A 22572-nucleotide genomic window follows, 5' to 3' on the forward strand; every position below is an offset into this window, starting at 1 on the left:
GATGATCATGCAGTAATTTTTTCTTCATTCTATTAATGTGGTATATTACATTGATCAATTTTAGTATGTTGAACTATTCTTGCATTTCAGGAGGAATTTCCACTTGGTCACGATGTATAATCCTTTTAATATGATGCTGAATTTGGTTCACTTGTATTTGTTAAATCAACGTTCATAAGGGATATTGGTTTTCTTGTAATTTTCTTTTCTTGTAGTATTTTTGTCTGGCTTTGGTATCGGGGCAAAGCTCTCCTAATTGAATGTGTTAGGAAGTGTTTGCTCCTCTTCAATTTTTTGGAAAAGTTTGATAAAGATTCGTGTTAGTCCTTTAAACGTTTTTGTAGAATTCACCAGTGAAACCATCAGATCCAGGTTTTTTTTTTTGTTTGGATATTTTTGATTACTAATTCATTATCATTAGTAGTTATACAGGTTTACTATTTCTTCATATTCAGTTTTGATAGGTTTTGTGTTTCTAGAAATTTGTCCATTTCATCTAGGTTATTGAATGTATTGCATACTGTTTTTCATAATACTCTCATATTTTTTTTTATTTCTGTAGAATCAGTAGTAATGTCCCTACTTTCATTTCTGATTATAGTAATTTGAGTTTTCTTTCTGTTTTTCTTAGTCAGTCTAGCTAAAGGTTTTTCAATTTTGCTGATTTTTTTCAAAGAACCAACTCTTGGTTTCATTAATTTTTTAAAATACTATTTTTCTATTCTCTATTTCACTTGTCTTTGCCCTAATTTTTGCTATTTTCTACCTTCTGCTAGCTTTGGGTTTAGTCCGTACTTTTTCTAATTCATTAAATTGTAAAATTAAGCTGTTTATTTGAGATCTTTCTTGTTTTTAAATGTTTTTGAAAGATCTTTCTTGTTTACAAATTTAAGCTCTTACAATTAAATTTCCCCTTTGGCACTACTTTCATCACATTCCATAAATTTTGCTATGTTGTGTTTTCATTTTCATTCATCTCTAAGTATTTTCTAATTTCCCTTGTGATTTCTTCTTTGATCCATTGGTTGTTTAAGAGAATGTTGTTCAATTTCCACAAATTTGTGAATTTTCTAGTTTCTTCTCTGATTTCTAACTTCATCCAGCTGTGGGCAGAGAAGATACTTTGGTATAATTTAAATTTAAATTTTAAAAAATAAATCTACTGAGACTTAATTTGTGGCCTAATATATGGTCTATTCTGGAAAATGTCCCATGTACATTTGAGAGAATGTGTATTCTGTTGTTGGTAGAGTGCTCTGTATATGTCTATTAGATCCAGTTGGCTTATTGTGTTATTGAGTCCTCTCTTTCTTACTTATCTTTTGTTTGTTTGTTCTAACCATTATTGAAAGTCAGGTATTGAAGTCTTCAGCTATTATTTTAGAGCTATCTATTTCTCCTCAGTTCTGTCAGTTTATTGCTTATGTATTTCGATAGTCTGTTATTAGGTGTATAAATGTTTATAATGATTATATCTTCTTCCTGTATTGAATCTTTTATGGATGTATTATGTCCTGATTTGTCTCTTGTAAACTTTTTTAATTTCAAGTCTTTTTTGTCTGACATTGATATAGCCACCTTTGCTTTTTTTTGGTTACTATTTCCATGGAATATCTTCTTCCATCCTTTTACTTTCGACCTATTTTCATCTTTGGATCTAAAATGAGTCTCTTGGAGACAACACATAGCTGGATCATGTTCTTTTATCCATTCTGCAAATCTCTGCCCTTAACTGGAGAGTTTAATGCATTTACATCTGAAGTATTTACTGATACGGAGGGACTTCTGTCATTTGCTATATATTTTCTATATGCCTTTTGGCTTTTTTGTCCCTCATTTCCTTCATTACTGTCTTCTTTTTTTGTTTAGTTAACTTCTTGTAATGAAACAATGTTAATTGCCTTTTAATTTCCTTTTGTATATATTCTATAACTGTTTTCTTTGTGGTTACCACGGATTATGTCTGACACCCTAAAATTATAACCCTCTAATTTGAATTTATACTGGCTTATTAACTTTATGAACATACAAAAACTTTACTCCTTTATAGCTCCATCTCTACCCCTTTCAGTTATGGGCATAAGAGAATTAAATTTTCTACATTGTCCAAAAAACATATACTAATCATTTTTTTGCTTAGAACCCTTTTTGGAGCAGTTTTAGATTCACAACAGAATTGAAGGGAGGGTACAGAGATTTTTCTTATACCCTCTGCTCCCACAGATACATTAATAATTGTTTTGCTAATGCATTAGAACCTTAAGTTATATGGAAAACAAAATGTAGAAGTTACAAATCAAAGTGAAAATAATACTAGCTTTTAGGGTAATAATTGTTTTTTTTATAAATGTATTAGTCTCTTAATAAGGTACAAGACAAAAATGTGAAGTTAAAAACCATTGGTGTAATAATACTAGCTTTTGCAATTGACCATGCATTTACCTTCACTGAGATCTTTATTTCTTTATATGGCTTTAAGTTACTATTTAGTAGCCTTTTATTTCAACCTGCAGGACTCCCTTTAGCATTTCTTGCAGTGGTAATGAGCCTTCTCAGCTTTTGTTTATCTGGGAATGTCTTAATTTCTCCTTCACTTTTGAAGGACAATTTGCTGGATGTTGTTGTTGTTGTTTTCCCCTTCTAGCACTTTCAATATATCAGCCACCTACTTTCTGGCCTCCAAAGTTTCTGATGAGATATCTGCTTACAGTCTTAATGAGGACCTCTGTTTGTAATGAGTTGGTTTTCTATTTCTGCTTTCAAGATTCACTCTTTGTTTTTGCCTTTTAGAGTTTGATTTTATGTCTCATTGTGGATCTTTTAGAGTTGTCCTCCTTAGAGTTCACTGAATGTCTTGGATGTTTTTATTCATGACTTTTATAAAACTTGGGACATTTTTGCCATTTTTCTTGAAATAATTTTTCTGCCCCTTTCTCTCTCTCTCTTCGCCATCTGGGACTCCCACAACACATATGTTGGTCCACTTGATCATGTCTCACAGGTCTCTTGGGCTCTGTTCATTTTTATTCAGTCTCCTTTCTTTCTTTCCTCATACCTGAAAATTTCAGTTGTCCTGTTTTAAGGTCACTGATTCTTTCTTCTGCCTGCTTCAGATCTGCCTTTGAATACCTCTAGTTAATTTTTCATTTTAGTTAATTGTATTTTTTAGTTCTCGAATTCCTTTTTGGTTTCTTTCTAGTTTTCCTTTCTCTTTATTGATATTTCCATTTTTTCATACATATTTTTCTTGACTTACTTCCCATCTTTCTATAATTCTCTTAGCATCTTTATGACAGTTATTTTCAAATCTCTGGTTAGTAGTTCTGCCATCTGGTCTTTCTCAGGGACAGTTTCAGTGCCTTATTTGTTTTTCCCCTTGAATGGGCCATACCTTCCTGTTTCTTTGTACACCTTGTGATTTTTGCTGTTGTTGCTATTGTTGTTAAAAATTGGACATTTGAATCTAATAATGTGGTTAACTCTGGCAATCAGATTCTTCGACTTTTACAGCATTTGCTGCTTTTTATTTTGCTGTGTTTTGTTTTACTGTTGTACTCTGTCTTTGTGCCAAGGATCAGCCTGAAGTATACTTTTAAGGTCTTCCTAGGTCTTTTTGGTGCCTGTACCTTTCCTTGGGCATGAGTGGTGACTTATTTCCCCCTACATACTATTGCTTTCAAATGTCCTAATCTTGTGGTGCCTGGGTGGCTCATTCGGTTGAGCTTCTGACTCTTGATTTTGGCTCAGGTCATGATCTCACAGTTGTGAGACCAAGCCCGCATTGGGCTCTAGTACATGGACCCTGCTGAAGATTCTCTCTCCCCCGTTCCCTCTTCCCCTCCCCTGCTTGTGCTTGCACGCGCGCTCTCTCTCTCTCTCTCTCTCTCAAAAAAAAAAAAAAAAAATCTGGCTTTCAAAGCGTATGAAAGAGAAAAATGAAGGAGAAAAGAATGGTGCCAGGAAAGCACCAGCCCTTTGAATCTCCTGGAAGTTGCTTCAGCCCGAGAGGGAGGGGCTTACAAGAATGAAGGTGTATGTGCAATAATGGCTGCCCCCCCCCCACTTGGTATCTGCCTATTCATGATCGGAAGCAACAATCAGAACACAAAACCCCGATATTTGGAAGACAGGGCCTTTATTGCCTACCCTGGCTCCTGCAAGCTGTTTGCATGCTGGACCAGGAGCAAGTGCATAGATGCCTGCCATGAGGCTTGGGGGTGGGGGATGAGTGGCTACCGCGAGCTAAGAGTTAAAACTGACCAAAGTTAATAAGAATGTACTGTCTAAGCCTTCCCTTGGATGTTGCAAGGCTTCAATAGACTCTAGCACTGCAAAATAATTACATCAAGCTGCAATTATTGTCTAGGTTGGGAGACAGATTGGTGAAGCTTCTTATGCCACCATTTCTCAAGAATCCTCTTCATTGCCATTCTCTTTCGAAGTAAAAAAAATTTAAATGTCTAGTTATAAGAAATAAAACAAATGCATAAATGTATAGAGGATCCTTTTCTGTGTTCATTTTAAAATTATTTGGAAACTTTAACGATTTTGTTTGGAATGATTGTCTAAAATCATTTTAAATACTGTATACTTTTTTGATCTTGTAAGGTTCTATATATACACATAAAGTTATATATAGTGGTTGTGTTTATATATATATATATAATGTTTATATATATACATTTATATATATGTTTACATATATACAGTATGTGTATATATGTATGTGTATGTGTACATATATGTATATATGTGTGTGTGTGTATATATATATAGATATATATAGCCTCAAACTGTGATTTAACTATGAACTGAATTTTCTTCATATTACTATATAAACATCTTTTTATATATTTTAAGCATTTTTCTTCAAGCTAATGTGTAAGCATGTTAAACGAAATCAAATATTGGGGGAAAGTCTAGATGGAGGAGAATACATCGCCTTCATCGTAATCCACACACCCTGGGTAAAATTTGGCAGTCCCTTTCCAGTAATAACATCAGGGATACCCCACTAATTAAGATATCAGATTTAGGTTAGCCAACACCAGTATATCCTTGCAAACTTTGACATAAACAAGAAAAGCTCTAGAAAAATGGTATTTTACTATCAAGAGGGATGTGTGGAGCCATCCTTAGGACAAGTCAGTTGACTTAGAAATGTATATAAAATTAGGTTGTCTGATTTAACAGGCTTGGCTATATTGTTTTCTGTGGAAACCTCTCATTTTTCTAACTTTTTTGTGGCTTGAAACTATGAGGAGAAAGCTAACATACTGAAATGACATCTGATAAAGAGGAAGTCAAAAGTATCAGCCACTAATGAAAGGTTGAACCATCTGGAAATGACTGGTACTCTTTTCAGTGTGTTTGCATTGTGTTGAAATTAAGTAATTGAAATTTAGTAGCAAAGTATTACTGTGTTCGCCTTACTCTGTTTCATATGGCAGTGAAGTAAGAAATATATTTTAGAAAAACCTAATATATTTTGGTTTACTAATTTTGTTTCATTCTGGGGCTTCTGTGTTTAAAGATTTTGGTTGTTTGGAATTAACCAGTGTGAATCTCCGCTTCATTTCTTAATTAAAATTAATTATAATTAATTCACAAAGTAACTAGTTAATTATTATAGTGTCTTTCAAAACTCTTAGGCAATCAATGGGACAGAATCTTCCCAAACTTCTTTTGCCCTTTTTTTTTTATTATTATGTTCACATTATTCTTAAGGGATTAGAAATTACTTAGGATAATTTGAAGTGCTTAAATTTTATTCTAGGTGTACTGGGAAATTATTGGATCATTTTAAGCAGGGAATGATGTGATGTAACATTTTTAAAAGATCACTAAGGCTGCTCTGTGGATATCTGCCTGGGTAAGAGCCCAAGTGAGAGATGATGGCATCTTGACAGGGTTGATCTGGTGAAAATGATGAAAAATGGTTTGATTTAAAAAATTTTTTAATTTTATTTATTTTTGAGAGAGACAGAGTGTGAATGGGGGAGGGGCAGAGAGAAAGGGAGACAGAATCCAGAGCAGGCTCCAGGCTCTGAGCTGTCAGCACAGAGTGTGACGCGGGGCTCGAACCCACAAACTACGAGATCATGACCTGAGCTGAAGTCGGACGCCCAACCAACTGAGCCACCCAGGCATCCCAGAAATGGTTTGGTTTAGAATATATTTAGGTGATAGGGAGATTAGAACTTAACCAACAGAATGAGTGTGGAATTGAGTAAAGGAAGTAATCCAAGATGATGCCTTCTGAACTCAACTGAGCAACTGGGACAATGTCTTAGTCATTGCTGAGTCTCTAGTACCTATAATAGTACCCAGCACATGGTAGGCACTCAATTAGTATTTTTTAACTAAGGCCAACCACACTTCAGTCTATGCAATCTCTACCATTCCCACTTTGAAATTTATTATTTGCCAAAATAATAATGACTAATATTGGGCACTTAGTATATTTAAAATACCATTCTAAGTACCTCACATGTATTCATCCATTTAATCATAGAAAAATCTTTGTTAATTCCATTTACAGCTAAGGAAATTGAAGCACAGAGATATTAGGTAACTTACCCATAGTTACACAGCAAATAAATACAAGAGTGGGAATTTGAACCTATGCAGTCTGGTTCCAGAACCCATCCTCAAATCATTACACTATTCTGTCTTTGGATTTACTTAGGTCATCATTAAACCATGTTCTGTCTCATCTCCCAACTTGAGTGTACTGCCATTCCCTTGTCCTAGAATGCTTTTTTCCCCTTATCATTTCATGGCTAATGCTTACTCATTCTTAAATGACTTCAGTATGTACTGTAACCTTGCTACTATAATACCTGTAATAAAACCTACTATAAAACCTGTAATACCCAGAACTGTTCCCATCATGGCACTTACAGCATTGCATTGTCATTGCTACTTTCTTCTACTAGACTACAAGCTTCAAGAAGGCTGGAGCTATGGCTTCTTTGCTCTCATGTGCAACCTTCGTACTTGTGCAGTGCTTGGCTTATAGGTGTTTAGAGGATGGATGCGTGATGATCTTTTATCCCTTCATGGCCTTGTATATGTGCTTTGCCTGAAATGGCTTTCTCCTTCCTCCTTGCCTGTGTACTTGGTAAACTTCTGTTTTCCACCTAACTGTTTCTTGCTCTGTGAGGCTCCTGTAGAGCCATCCTCAACCATATGGTAGAGTTCAGAGCTCCTGCTTGAAGTCTCTTAGTATCCATTGGCAATCATGTACGTGTAGGGTTTTTTCCTTCTTGATTAACAGTTAACAAACTAGAGACTCTGACCCTTTGTGGATATGGTTATGACCCACTGGTTTGGGGATCATGAGTAGCATTTTCGAAATGAAAGAGAGTGTAGTAAAACAGAATAGAAAAGAGTACATTGCATAGAGTAAGACTAAATATTGGGAGGCTACCAGCAGATGCACCAGAGCATGGATTCTAAAACAAGACACCCTGGACTCAAAACTCAACTGTACGCTTACAAACAAAATAACTGGTTGACCTTGGCCAAGTTATTTAACCTTTCTGCATCTCAGTTCCCCCATGTGAAAAAACAGGGATACTGATGGAAGGGATGGATGGCTCATGGAATGGTTACAAGGACTAATTAAATTAATATTTATAAAGAGATGAGAACATTTTGAGGACTAATGCATTTCAACTTTTGTTTCATACGCATGCATGTATAAAATATATATGTGCATGTACTGAACTGCTGTGTAAAATGTCTTTCCTGCTGTGAATTGCCATAAGGAAAGGACTCTGCTGTAGCTTAGAGTTCTTTGAAAGCAGGGATTGTATTTCATTCTCCTTTAAGAGTCTTCTGACTTACATAAAGTAACACTTTATTTCTTGTTTTCTTTCTAGAAAAGATTGAAGAAACTTAAAGTTAACATTTTATATTATACATCTGTCAGATTATAAATAGAAAATGAGAGGTAAATAAAGGAAAAGCGTGGACATATGCTGCCCACTAGAGTCAATATAGTTTCCCTGAGGGAACATTAAGTTTCACTCTAAACTTCTGGGCAGGTTGGGCAAAAGGGGAGATGTGATGGACTATAAAATTCTCATTTCCTGATGAAAGGAAACCTATCAGTTCTTCAAGAGGGACAAGCTTTTTTCCTGATTCTAAATTCCAAAGGAAAGTTATCACATGGACTTGTATAGGAAAAATGGGGCAACAAAAAAGAACTTTGCACACCTAATGAACAATAAAAAGGGCATTCAGACAGCTTGTCGTAAACATTACATCCCTTAACTAGGTTTTATTTCAGGCAAGATAGGAACAGGTAGGATATATTAAATGAATACTGTGTGCTGGTCTTTGTTTCAAGTGATCCTCACCATAACTCTGTGAAGAATTGTTGTTACTCCTAGAGACCAAGGCATAGAGAGGTTGAGTAATTTGGCCAAAGTGATCTAATGTTATACAGAAGCAGAAGCAATGAGATAGAAAAAAAAAAAGGTTCATAGAGACAAAGGAATGAATGAGCTAGAAAGAAAATGGACCAGACCTACATCAGAGATCAGATTTTGAAGCACCTCCTGAATTCTGAGTATTACTTTGGATCTAGAACCTTCCTTAGGGTTCACCTCATAAGGACTAGTCATTCTTTAATCCTAACTCAGATTTCCATAAAATATCCTTAAACTTATCTGAAAAAAATTCTCTTATCCCACAACCAGAATAGCCAAAGAAATATGTTGCCAAACATGGGATTTACCTTAAAAGTTAACTCAGCTTGTGTTTTTTTCCATTTCAAGATCAAGATCAAGATAGATGTTAAATACATTTCCTTCCTATATTTGAAATGACCACATACAAGTACAGAAGGTAGTAAAATCTTAATAACATGATGAAAAAGGAGGGGCAAAAAAGAGATTCCAAGATTTTAAGAAATACATTTTTAGAAAGCAGATGGAATATTACCAGGGGTAAAAACTGCCCTTTCGTAATGATAAAAGGAGTTGGCTTATCAAGAAAACATAATACTAAATGTTTGTGCTCCAAATGACAGGACTTCAAAATACATAAAAACAGATAGAAAAGGAGAAACACAAAGGTCCATAATTTTAGTTGGAAATCCCAACACCGCTCTCTCAATAATTGATAGAATAATCAGTAAGAGTTCAAGACTTGAACAATACCATCAGCCAACTTAAATAATTGACATTTACAGAACATCCCACCAAATGACAGCAGAACACACATTTTTTCAGTGCACCTGGAACACTTAATCAAAGGAGATTATATTCTGAGCCATAAAACAAATTTGAATATATTTAAAAATATTTAAATCCTAAAAATTATTTTTGCCTTACAACAATGGAATTAAATTAGAAATAAAAACAGAAAGGTTCTGGAAAATCCCCATAAGTTAGGAAACCAGGCAACATACTTTGAACTAGCCCATGGAACAAAGAAGACATTGCAAGGGAAATTAGAAAACACAGTAAAACCTTGGATTGCAAGTAACTTATTCTGCAAGCATACCACAAGATGAGCAAACATTTCTAATAAATTTAACTTGATAAACGAGCGATGTCTTGCAATATGAGTAGCATGTGACACCGAATGTCACATGATCACAACTGAGCCATTGGTTCTTGAACTGCTTTGCTATACGAGTGCTTTGGATTACAAGCATGTTTCTGGAACTACTTATGCTTGCAAACCAAGGTTTTATGTACTTCTAACCAAAAGAAAAGAAAATGTGGCATATCAAAATATATGGGATACAGCTGAGGCAGTGCTGAAAGGGAAGTTTATAGCATTTTAAAATTCTTATTATGTTAGAAAGTTAGAAATGTCCAAAATCAGTGCCCTAAGCCTTCGTTTTAAAAAACTGAGAAAAGAAAACAAATTAAACTGAAAGTCAAGGAAAGAAATATTAAGATAACAGAGAAATAGAGAAAATCAATGAAACTAAAAACTGGTTCTTTGAAAAGATCAGTTAAAATTGATCTTCTTCTAGTCAGATTGATCAGAGAAAAAAAGAAGACACAAATTACCCATTTAAGAAATGAAAGAGGGAATGTATCACTATAGGTTATACAAATATTAAAATGCTAATTAGATAATAAACCGTATGCTGATAAATTCAACTTCTATGGAATGGCTGAATTTCTTGAGAGACACTGCCAAAGTTTACTTAAGTAGAAATAGGTAACAGAATAGGCTTATATCTGTTAAAGGTTTATATCTGTTTGTATCTGTTAAAGAATTCATAGCTTAAAAACTTCCCCCAGGGTCACCTAGGTGGCTCAGGCAGTTAAGTGTCTGGCTCTTGATTTCAGCTCAGGTCATGATCTCATGGATTATGAGATCAAGTCTGGCACTGGGCTCTGTGCTGACAGTGTGGAGCCTGCTTGGGATTCTCTTTCCTTCTCTCTCTCCCCCTCCCCCACTGGGGCTGTCTCCCTCAAAATACATAAACACTGGGGGAAAAAAAAACTTCCTACACAGAAAATTCCAGGCCCATAATGGCTTCACTGGTGAATTCTCCTGAGTAGTTTAGGATGAAATAAGGAGCATCTGGGTGGCTTAGTTGGTTGTGCGTCCTTACTTCAGCTCAGGTCATGATCTTGCAGTTCATGAGTTCAAGCCCCGCAGTGCACTCACGGCCATCAGTACAGAGCCTGCTTCAGATCCTCTGTCCCTCTCTCTCTCTGCCCCTCCCCTGCTTGCACTCTCTTAAAAATAAACAAAGAGGAAGAAATAATAACAATTTAGTACAAACTCTTCAAGAAAATAGAAGAAGAGGAAACAATTCTCAACTTATTCTCTGGGACTGGCATTATCCTGCTATCAATACAAGAAAAAGTCATTACATAAAAAGAAAACACAGAATAACATCCCTCATGAACATAGGTGCAAAACATTTTAAAGAAAAGTGGCAGTTGACCAGAGCTCCTGTCAGAAAGCTGGTGCACAATGCAAAGTCCTTTTCATTTGGCATTGGTGCAAGGTGTAGCCTGCCAGTGCTTTCCTGCCCTATGCACCAAAGAATGAAACCAACCAACACAGGCACACTACCAAAGTTAAGAACTCTGGAACTTCATTATTATGAGCAGACAAATATCTTCTGATATTTGAGAAAATATCACAGTACAAAAGAAAAAAAAAGATTAACAAAGATTATATTTGTAAAGGTGTGAGATAGAGAACATTAGTCCAGAGGGTAAATATTTATCCAAGAGAAAGAGAGAGGAGCAAGTGGAGAGAATGAATGGTAACAGCCATATAGATGTAGATTTCATAGATACACATTACCAAGATAAAGAATTCATTTTTTAGTTTCTACTTTTCTTAATTATGAATGAGTTTTGAATTTACTAATTAACTTTCTAGCATCTAATGAGATTATCATACAGTTACTAGATTTTGTAATTTTGAACCATTTTTGAAATTCTGGGAAAAACTATTCACTATGATTTTTATTTGCTAAGGGTTCTTTTCTGAGAGGAGAGGGAGAGAATTTTGCATGATATTAACCTATTCTTTCCTTTTGCTGCATTTTTGGGATTTTGAAAAATGAACTAAATAATTTTTTTTTACCTTTTTCTATGCTCTGGAACATTTCCTATGAGATGGGAGTTTCTTATTTGTTGAGAGTAGTTTGATAGAACTACTATCTCTATGAAAGCAGACAGTTTTCTCCTTTGGTGGGAGAAGGGTCATGGGGAAGAGAATAGATCTATTGTAAATTGGTCTTCTAAGTCTTCTCCAGCAAACTGATAATTGGTATTTTGATGTTTTATATAAGTATCTATTTTATGTGGGTTATTATATTTAGCATGATAAAGTTTATCATGATATTTTCTAATAATGTTTAAATCTCTTTTATATCTTTAAAAACATTATATCTTGGAGATGGTATGAAGGTAATGGTGGCAAATAACATCAGCTCTAAAATTAGACTGCTGGGGTTGATATCCCAGCTCCACCATTCACAGGGTGTATGATCTTCAACTCATTAATTAAACTCTTTGTGCCATAGTTTCCTCATCTGTAAAATGGAGGTAATCATCATCATTATCATCATCATCATCATCATCCATCTCATTAAAAATACTGTAAGGTTTTAAAAAGGTAATTCATGTAAATAAAGTATTGAGAACATTGGCCCATTGTAAGTATACAATAAAAGTTAGCCATTACTATAGTTGTAATTAAAAGCTGTATTACTTTTTTCATTCCTGGCACAATTTTGGAGACTTCCTTATTTTTGTTTTTCTCGATTATACTTGCAAAGATTTATTTGTCTTTTCACATAATCAGTTTTTTTGTTTTATGGATCAGCTTTTTGGTTTTCTATTAATTTATACATTTACCTCTAGTATTTCCTTCTCTGTCCTTTATTTTACTTCATGTCATTGTTGATTTTGTTAAGATTTCTTTTCTAGAATCCTGATTCAAAAGCTAGCTTCTTCACTTGTTTCAGTGCTCTTGTTTTCTAACAAATACATTTAAATTATAAATTTCTTTTTGAACAGTATGATGACATCTGCCTCAGGATTTGATATTTAGTGTTTTTATTTTGTTTCAGTTCTAAATATGTGAACAATTTCTATAGTGGTTTTCCCTTTAGGCAATGAATACATTAGAAATACACTTGTAAATTTGCAGATGAATAGTTTTTGTTTGTTTGTTTGTGAGGGGAGAAATGCAAGGTTGGGGAGTGAATCTTGTGCTCAGTAAATGGGCTGTGTATATCAGTTTATAAAATTTCCCAAATGGCCAGTGCATGGTCAATTTTTATAAGTATTCCTTGTATATTTGAAAAATAAATATATATTCTCTATTTATTTGGTAGACATTTCCATACAGAAAACCCTAACAGAAACTAATAATTAGATTGAGCCTGTTACTTCAATCAAGCTAGAAAATTGTTATTCAAATCCTTTTTTCCTTGACTTTATTTGGAATTTTCTGAAAAAAATGCATTAAAATCAATTCCCCCTTATTCTGTTAATTTTGAAGCTGTGTTATTAGGTGTATTGTCTCCTAATTGCTCTATATCTCAGTAAATCAATCTATTTATGAGTTTCTGTTATTAGTATGCTCCTTTAATTTTTTATGCCTAAATTCTATTTTGTTTGATATTAATAATGTTGTAACAGCTTTCTCTTTGTTGGCATTTGCATTATAATATGAAAATACAAAAGAAACAAATGACATGTTCTCTATCTCAAGGAAGTTATAATCACTACTATATGTACATTTTGTACTACTGTTTTTAAAGTTTGAATTCAAGGCTCTTTTATTTTACTTCTGACAAATACTTCTTTTGTTCCTACAATATTCTTATCGATGCACATCTTTGATTGGATGCTCTCTATGCACTTAGTTATTACAAGTAGAAATTTTCTAAATGTTCGAGATAGCTACGATAAAATTAACACAACACTCAGCAAAATAAAATATTACAGATGTTGTCTGACGAAAGCATCAAATTGATCAATTTGCTTTTTGTTTTTGTTAATTTAGTTTTTCCTAATGTATGTTTTGGAAGTTTGATAATTTGTACATAGAACCTATGAGAAATCCCCGGTCTCATTGTTCCCCTGTGCAATATATACCTCCTTTGTAACGGTAATTAAGGAGCATACACTTCACATGGCTACTTCACATGGCTTACATTATGGTGGTTATTTTTAAGTATTCAAGCTTGAAAGGGCAAAATCGATGCTTTTTTTTGAAACAGGGAAAATTAAAACATCAAAATGTGATATATAATTACTATGTTAAATAGTGAAAAACAAACTATTCCACAGTGCAAAGAATTGAGGTCATCTGCTGGCCTAAAATAGAACTTAACATTTCTCTTCACTTAAATTTATTGCAGATTTCTTATCTGCAAGATAAGAAATATAGAATGACAGAGCAGTCATGAGCCTAATAATCATTTGGTTTAATATTTTTTCTTTTATCAAAAAAAGGCAAAACAGTGTAGTTAATGGAACATCAACGGATAGTTTGTAAAGAAATTCTATAAAGGTATATATTTTCTTCTCATGACAAAATATCATCACCACACTAGAAGAAATGTCATAATAAGAGAAATTTAAATGCAGGTTTTATTATTTACCCTTACTCTATCTTCCATTACATTGCTGGAAAGAGCATGAGTAATGTTTTGTTTTCATTTTTAATTTATGTGACTTTCCCTTTGTAATTTAAACATCAGTTACATTTTTTTAGATACTTGTCATGTTTATAGCCCAATGTATACTATTTTTCTTACCATCATTTTAATAACTAAGTAAGTATTACAAAGGAATATGTGTTTGGAAGGAACAGTATTAGAATATATATGATAAAGCTATAGGTGGAAAGAATTGATTGGTTTACTTTTCCCAAAGAAACCTCCTCATGCAGTTGTTTAATGTGAAAGGTTTTTTCTTGAAAAGGTTAAAAAAGTTCTAATCAACTTTTGTACATTATGTAGAACTTCATTTTCTAAACTCTGCAAAAGAAAGTTTCATATTTAATGGGAAATCATGAATTATTCCATTTATTATCTACTTCCTCCTTTCAAAGACATGATCTGGATAAAAGGCGGGGTGAATAATTTCAAAAAAATACAATACATTTTTAATGGGAAGGTGCAAACTACAGATTCTCATGACTATTAGCAAGTGTAGAGGAAACAGAATTTTACTTGCAAAACTCGTCAAACTCTTGCAAAGATAAAATGTATGACATACTTTAGTAAAAAAAGAACACAGTGAACTTAAGTTTTCTTTTTAATGCAACTTGTTGTTTTTACAAAGTTTTGTTATATTTTTCAGCTTCACATTTTTATTAAAAGTTGATTATTTCACTCAACTTATATGGAAAATTGATAGTTCTTTAATTTATAAAGATGAAAAGCTGTAAGAAAAAGTTTAAATTATATTATTGGAGACAAAATTTCCCAAATAATAGAATATTAAAAATTTTAGAGAACAATCACAAGATTATGTTTCAAAAAACAGAGTGACTATTATATTGCGTGGGGTTTTATTTTATTTTAATGAAAATTTGTAAATAGTAATATAGACAAAAATGTGGAGTTAATGAGCTAGCATGATCATGTTTATACATGTTTGTAATCCATTGCTTGTAATCATTAGTATGAAGCTTACTTTTTGTTTTTCTCTTCTTTTTGTTGTTTATTATTGTTATATTAGGACACAGACTATAATAATTATATTACTTGCTCAGATTTCTTTTTTTATCATTGTGACTCAATCCCAAACCTAAGATTATTTTCAGGCTTTATTTTTCAGCTCGTGGTTAATTGATTTTCCTTTAGTTGAAAGTTACAGTGCAATTTAAAAGAAAAGAACAAAAATACATGACTGCCTCATTTAGCCAAAAGTGCTTGGACTCAGCTGTGGTACGTGAAAATACCTTCCCTGAAAATTCTTCTTAAATGAGGACACTCATTTCGTACCTTTCCATGTATAATCTTTAGCTTAACCCTTCCGTTTATAAATAAGTTTAAATTTCTCATCTTAGAAGTTTACAAGTAATAGGACCGTTTTAAAGATGACGTAATTAGCCTCTCCTATAAAGAGCTTGCTTTCTTCTAGCTCTTTTCCACTGAACTTCTGAAGAAGAACTTTTTATAATGTGGTTAAGTTCAAGAGTTTTCCAGTAGAGAAAATCTTTCCGTAAAGAAAATGTGTGTTACAGCTACATGGGTAAATTTTTTGATAATACCTTATATTGACTGACAAATAGTTGCTTCATTCCTGACTGATGACAATCTCTGTACTCCAGATATTTGATTGCATTGGAATCACTTGAGTAAATAATTTTTAATAGGAAATAGACACAAAAAATTCCTGTATATCATTAAGGGAATTTTTAAAGCTATTGTAACATTGCAGTCTGCACTGTAGTAAATAACCACAGCTTTTCTCTGATCTCGGGTAGCAATCACTAGGAAAAATACCATTTGATTAACGTTTTTGATCTAACAAAAAGTTACTGCCTTTTATGCTAAATACCAGTTCTTACATAATTGCTAAATATCAGTTCGTACATAATTGAGCCTGAGAAGTAATCTTTGTTCTACATTCTACACCAATATCCCATGTATCCTGAAATAAAATCACCAATATTGAAGTGAATTTTTATTGTGCTCTCGGCAGAATTCTTTGCTGACCAAATTTTTAAATATTTTATTTTTTGTTGATTTATGTTAGTAATAGTGCTATTTGGAAAATATAGGCTAAACTTTATTTCTCAGTTGTTATTAGATTTTTTAAAAAATAATTAAAAGTTGAACTTGGGTTAAATAGTTTCTTCCAAATGGCATTTTTCAATTTGTACACATATCCTTTAACTGTTGGCAGTCTGACTATGGTTTCTGTGATTATTAATAGATAAAAATGTGTATTTTCTAAAAATACAAAGCACAACTTGCCTGTGTAGCAGTTTCAAATTTAGTAAACTTGTAATTGTTTAGAAAATCACAAAAAATTTTGTCCCATAACTTCTTGGGGGCAGATTTTATTTATTTATTCTTAAGTTATCAAATAAGTCCATCTATCTAAAATTATTCTAAATCTAAACTGAAAAAAAAATCCTGCCAAATTAATATTTATGTTCTGATTTATTGATAACATTTTTAGGATGATTAGTTTTTTCAATTGATGCAACTAAAGGTGGTATCACATTTATTTGGATAGCGATTCTAATCGCTAAACTGTGTAAACATGCATTTGTGGTGTTTCTTTAAAATGAAGCTAACATGTTATGTATTTCAATCTTTGTTAGGAGTCTTTATATATTTTATATAAATTTATAATAAATATATTGTTATTTATTATAAATAAATTTATAAATAATATACATTTATTAAATTTTATATACATTTATGTAAAATTTACTTATATTGTATAACAATATAAGTATTGCACAATAGATATACCTTCAAAATTAGTTTTAGATTTTCTGTTAAAGAAATACGACCAATACATTTCACAAAGAAAATCATTATTGTTAAAAAGTCTTACATTAAAATTCCTGTGACATGACTAGTCAAAACTGCAATAATATTATTACAGAAGTTATTTTCTTTATTGAAATATATGCTAAAACTATATATAAGCTGCAATGATTGTATTATCTTTATTATATGTTCATTTTTATTTGAGGAAGTTCCCCAGAAATATTTAGGAGAAATTAATAACAGTGTTCATTTTAATGACTAATTCTACTTTTAATTACTAATTATAATAAACAGTGCTCGCTTCAGCAGCACATATACTAATTATAATAAACAATAATAAGCAATAGATTTTTTGTTTCAAGTATAACAAATTCTACTTTTTGAGATGTTGACATGTAAATAATTCAAGTAAGTCATAAAGAAAATAAGCAGTGATTATCAAGTTATTTATGATTAAATGGATATACTGAGATGCAAAATGAATTTGCTTTAGAGAAACTATCATATCAAAAGTGCTTTTTATGTACATTTTATTTGGATTCATAAAAATGCCTCATTAAATTTGTATATGTTTATCTCTAAAATATATTTCTAATTTTTCCAGACATGAGAACTGAATAGTTTGAAAACTGTTCATCTGTGATATGCCACCTGTCCTATTTACATTTTTAACAGTTGAGTATTTGTTAACTGATCTCATAGACAGCTACATATTTTGCTGTTTCCAGATGGATGAGATAGAATACCATGCATAACTTTACATTTATCTTCTTTGAATGTCACCTTATTTACATATCAATTAAAATAATATCTGTATTAAGATGGATAATGAAAGTTATCAAATTTACATGATGTAACTGCAGTTTGCTAAATTTCCAGTAGATGCCCCCAGAGACCAGTCAACTCATTGGAAATCCTTTAAATTTAAAAAGAGCCTTTTTCATATTGAAACATTTTTTTTCTTGTTATATTTTGAAGTACATGGAAAATAATTAAATGTCCTAAAAGTTCCAACTCTCCAATGGTTATTACATAAAAATATATATGAATGATTTTAGTCTATTTCTTAATTAGCGTTAGTTCTCAATCACTCTTACTACTATGACTAACAATTGTTAAAAACCTAAATTAGTGTAAAATTAAGAAAATACTTTTAGTTGTCATTGTAATTTTATATGCTTTTAAGTCATTTTAAATATAATTGATATTTTTTCATTCTAACTTCTCTCTTTACCTATATTTATATGGCTAGGGGAATGGCATATCTTTGTTTTAGCTTTTCGGGAAAATTTTATTCTTTTCACAAAAAACTATAAAACACACCCAACTTATATGGTTTTTATCAGTGTGAGTATGTCAAAAAATACATATTTTCTCCATTCAAACTATATGTAATGTCTACCTACACTGAGAAGTATGGGTAAGAATAGTGACTCACTTTATTCCGTGGAAATTATATTAACTGAAGCTATTTAAGTATTAATTTAAGAGTCAGTGTAATTATCCCGTAGGTGATTCCAATAACATTTATTCCTACAATACGAATGTAAGACTGTTATAACTGACACATAGATAACCCACTAGTGACTTATAAATATTAACTTAATGGAATAAAAGTATTATCCTGACTTTTGATTAGATATTACACATCTTCTAGGTTTATCTTTGTCAGATTAAATAAAATTTTTATAATCTTGTTTTAAATTATGATTTTTTTTATTAAGCTGGTTTTGAAATATTTTACAGAATATGAAGCTTCACCTGGATACAGTATTTGAGTTTGTCCTATGAAAAAAATATGTTAAATATATTAGTCATATATTTGAGTAGTTGATAATTCGTTTTGATTTTGAAAGCCCATCTGATAACTAATATAAATACCTATGGGTTAAGAGAAATAAAAGAAGTTGTCATATATATTCATTCCATTTATTCATGTTGTTCAGATTTGTAGAAGTATGTGCTTTTTATCCTTTTATATGTTTGTCCTTCTCGGTGTTTTTCTTTTATTAGACTTCATATATCCTTGAGTGACAATCATATCTATTTAATTTGCTTTGCATGGGTGCTACTGTCTACTTACTCATTTTAAGGAAGGGGATTCTGTGGGAGGGTCACATAATGACACTAATCTCTTTTCCTAGTCCAGCAGAAACATGGATTAACAAGGACAAAGGCAATGGCTTTCATATTTGAGGGTTACATTATAATTGTCCAATAATGACAAATTCCTAAACAATCAATGCAAATAAACAAAAAACAATGTGTAGAGGAAGAAAAGGAGAAGAAAACCCAACAAATTTAAAGCAATAAGAGAGAGCGTGGTAAAGTGCAAAAATATAGAATTCATACTCAGAAACCTGGATGTGAATTCCAGTTCTGCCCCTTATTAGTTTGTATGGCTTTGTCACTTATATGGCAAATCACATCCTCACCGAAGACAGTTTCTTTATCTGTGAAAATGGAAGTATTACTTTGTAGAGTTACTGTGTGTTAGAAATTGTGTCTACAGTGTCTAACACATTGTAGGTAGTCTATAAAATAGTAGCTGCTCAGAATGTTTTAAAGCAGAATTTTAAAATGATAGAATATCTCCATGGCTGTTTAACAGAAAGCTCCCCATCTCTCAGCATCTCCACACATTCAGCTATGAAGTTCTGTCAAAGTGTTCAGTTTTACTTTCTGTAAATTTACAGATTTTTTTTTTAATCTTAGGATCTTTTAGGGCAATTTTTACGTACGTTCAAAATGCACAGTGTCTCTTTTGAAGAATGGCTTTAAATCGTAATAAGTCCATATTAAATGGATGGCCACTTAATTCCGTTCCTAAATTCGTTCTTCTCCAGCTGCATCCCTCAGTCCGGTGCAACCTTAGGTGTCTGCAGTGGTAGATACCTTCCTCAGGGTAGAGATTTATAGAGTCCAGTGAAAGTCACGACTTCTGCTACTGTGAGTGGCATATTCTCTGTCAGGGAAACTCTTCTCAAACTCCATAATATCAAATCTCTACATAAATTTTACCAGAATTCTCACTTTCCCCCCAGCATAGTGACTTTTTAGGTCAAAGAGATATTTCTTCTTCTGATTCTTGCAAAGAATATATTTTAATTTAGACTAATATTTGTTCTAATATGCAGATGAAACCAAAGACTGATAACATTGTGTCGAAATGAACAACAAAATAATGAATTGGAATTGTTTATATTTCTATTTGTGTTTAGAAAAATTTTCTTTCCATAAAGCAAGTCAACTTTATGATTCTGTTATGAAATATGAAACCTGAGAAGTCCAAATATCATAGTGAAATTGACATACGTTTTTTTCAGGTAGTCAGTTCATTTTAATAAAAGAAAATTATTTTGGTTAAAAGAAATAATTTGCAAGGCACCTGGGTGGCTCATTCAGTTAAGCATCCAACTCTCATGGTTCCTGAGTTTGAGCCCTGCATCAGGCTTCACGCTGATAGCAGGGAGCCTGCTTGGGATTCTCTGTCTCCCTCTCCCTCTGCCCCTTGCTTGCACTCTCTCTCTCTCTCTCAAAAATAAATAAATTTAAAAAAAAGAAAGAATTTGCATTAACTATGAAGATTTAAATAGGAGCTAATTTAGTAAATCACTAACTGCTCGTTCTTGCTCTCAAATTAATAATGAAGATTTAACAATGACCTACATGTACAGATGCATGTATATGCGCACATGAATTTGTATATAAATAGAAATGATAATCAGCATAGTTATATATGCATTTTAAAATACATCTCTATTTGAAATCTCTCTTGCAAAGAATGGTCTTTTAAAAAAAGTTACCAGAGGGGCGCCTGGGTGTCTCAGTCAGTTGAGTGTCTGACTTTGGCTCAGGTCATGATCTCACCGTTCATGGGTTCAAGCCCCACATTGAGCTCTGTGCTGACAGCTCAGAGCCTGGAGCCTGCTTCAGATTCTGTGTCTCCCTCTCTCTTTGCCCTTCCCCTGCTCATGCTCTGTCTCTCTTTCTCAAAAATAAACAAACATTAAAAAAAAGTACCAGAAATTTTAAAAAATTGTTATCAGTTATATATCATGGATGTTTTGAGGCTGAAAATATGTCTTGGAATCAATTTTAGTATAGCCCCTTCTGAATCCATTCATGTTCTTTTGTCACAGGCAACAGAAACTGATTCTGACTAAATAAAGTAGAAACAATTTTATTGGAAGGATATTAGGTAACAAGCTGAATTTAGGGAGAGCCCAGCTCATATGAAAAGGACAAGACCTGAGACCCTTGATAGGATCTTGGTAGCGAGAACTACTTGAGACTCTTGTCAGGATATCAAGTTGACTGAACTCCAAAAACCTCCTAACCGTTTGTGTTTTTCTTGCTCCAAGATTCAGAATTATGGGAGAGGAACTGGTTTGCTTAGTTTGGGTCACTGATCCACCGCTTGGTTAGAGAGTCTTTACAATCAAGTCCCACCAAGATGACACACAGTGTGAGAATGGTCATTTTCAAAAGTGTCTGGAGTACTGCCACCTGTGGAAATGGAGCTAGGTGTTTGGTGACCAAAGCCAACCAAAACACCCTCACCTTCCAGGTGAAGGAAACAAGGCCTGCAGGGTGATTTTCTGCGTTTTTGTCCCAGCTGAGATTAGAATGTGGATAGCCTCCTGGCTTGTGTTTATTTTTATTGTTTAAAGTCCATATTCTATTTTTTATTTATTTACAACTTTCTTCTCTTCCAAGGCATAACCATCAAAGCTGACAGTGCTTGTTTGAAGCAAGGTTAGATTTTTAGCCCTTCAGATCTCGTCCTCAGATCTCCTATATTCCCCCACAACCTGTCTCCATTTGGAGGTACTACTTGGATATCCTTTCAGCCTTCTTCTCACTTAAGTTATCTGAATCCAATCTCATTATCTTTCCCCAAACCTGTTCATCCTTTTGTGTTCTCTTCTTTAGCAAATAACCAATTACCTATTGCCCAGCCTCAAAACCTGGTGTCCTCCTAGGTCCTCCTTTTCCTCCTCCCCCAACACCCCCTCAGTCACCAAGGAATTGATATTTTTATCTCCTAAATATGTGTTGAACCCACCTGCTTCTATCCATTCCCCCTGCCTTTCCTTTGGTCCAGCCCCTGTGACCTCTCCTTTCCAAGACCACCAGATTCCTCCATCTCTTCGCCCTGCTCCCACTTCCACCCTCCTCCTGGCCATTCTCTTGGATCAGGCACAAATTTCAGAGTCACAAGCTCGAAGGTGTTAAATTGAAAGCCTTTATTTTTTTTATAACAATTTTAATTCCTGGCCGCGAGCCTTGATCTTCCCTAGTGTAAAAATCCAGTCTTGTTCTTCTCAGGTAATGTGAGTCCAATTCAGTGATTTCTCAGGTTATTCAAGATTCTGACACCTCGTCCCCTCACCCTGTTTTCTCATATAGAAACAACACAGTGCTGGAGCAAGGTAGAGAGGAGGAGAGTTGCCAGACTTAGCAAATAATAATATAGGATATATACTTCAATTTGAGTTTCAAAAAAATTAGTATAAATATGTCCTATGCAATGTTTGGAGCATACTAATACTAAAAAAATATTCATTGTTTATCTGATATTCAAATTTAACTGGGCATCC

General features: G+C 33.1%; 1 protein-coding gene across 6 annotated transcripts in view; it reads left to right on the forward strand.

The window, feature by feature from the left end:
- The window catches only part of TTC29 (tetratricopeptide repeat domain 29), a 253186-nt gene that overhangs the window by 21783 nt on the left and 208831 nt on the right, over nt 1–22572 (forward strand). The window contains exon 1 of one of the 6 annotated variants that reach the window (XM_086704145.1): nt 17485–17643. The exons of the other annotated variants lie outside the window; for them this stretch is intronic. The gene's annotated coding sequence lies outside the window, so the exon portion shown is untranslated. Of the gene's footprint in view, nt 1–17484; nt 17644–22572 lie in introns of those variants that run through there. 6 annotated transcript variants of the gene reach the window in all.

The sequence above is a fragment of the Puma concolor genome, chromosome B1, assembly GCF_028749965.1.
Source record: "Puma concolor isolate L17-30 chromosome B1, mPumCon1.1.hap2, whole genome shotgun sequence".
Taxonomy (NCBI): domain Eukaryota; kingdom Metazoa; phylum Chordata; class Mammalia; order Carnivora; family Felidae; genus Puma; species Puma concolor.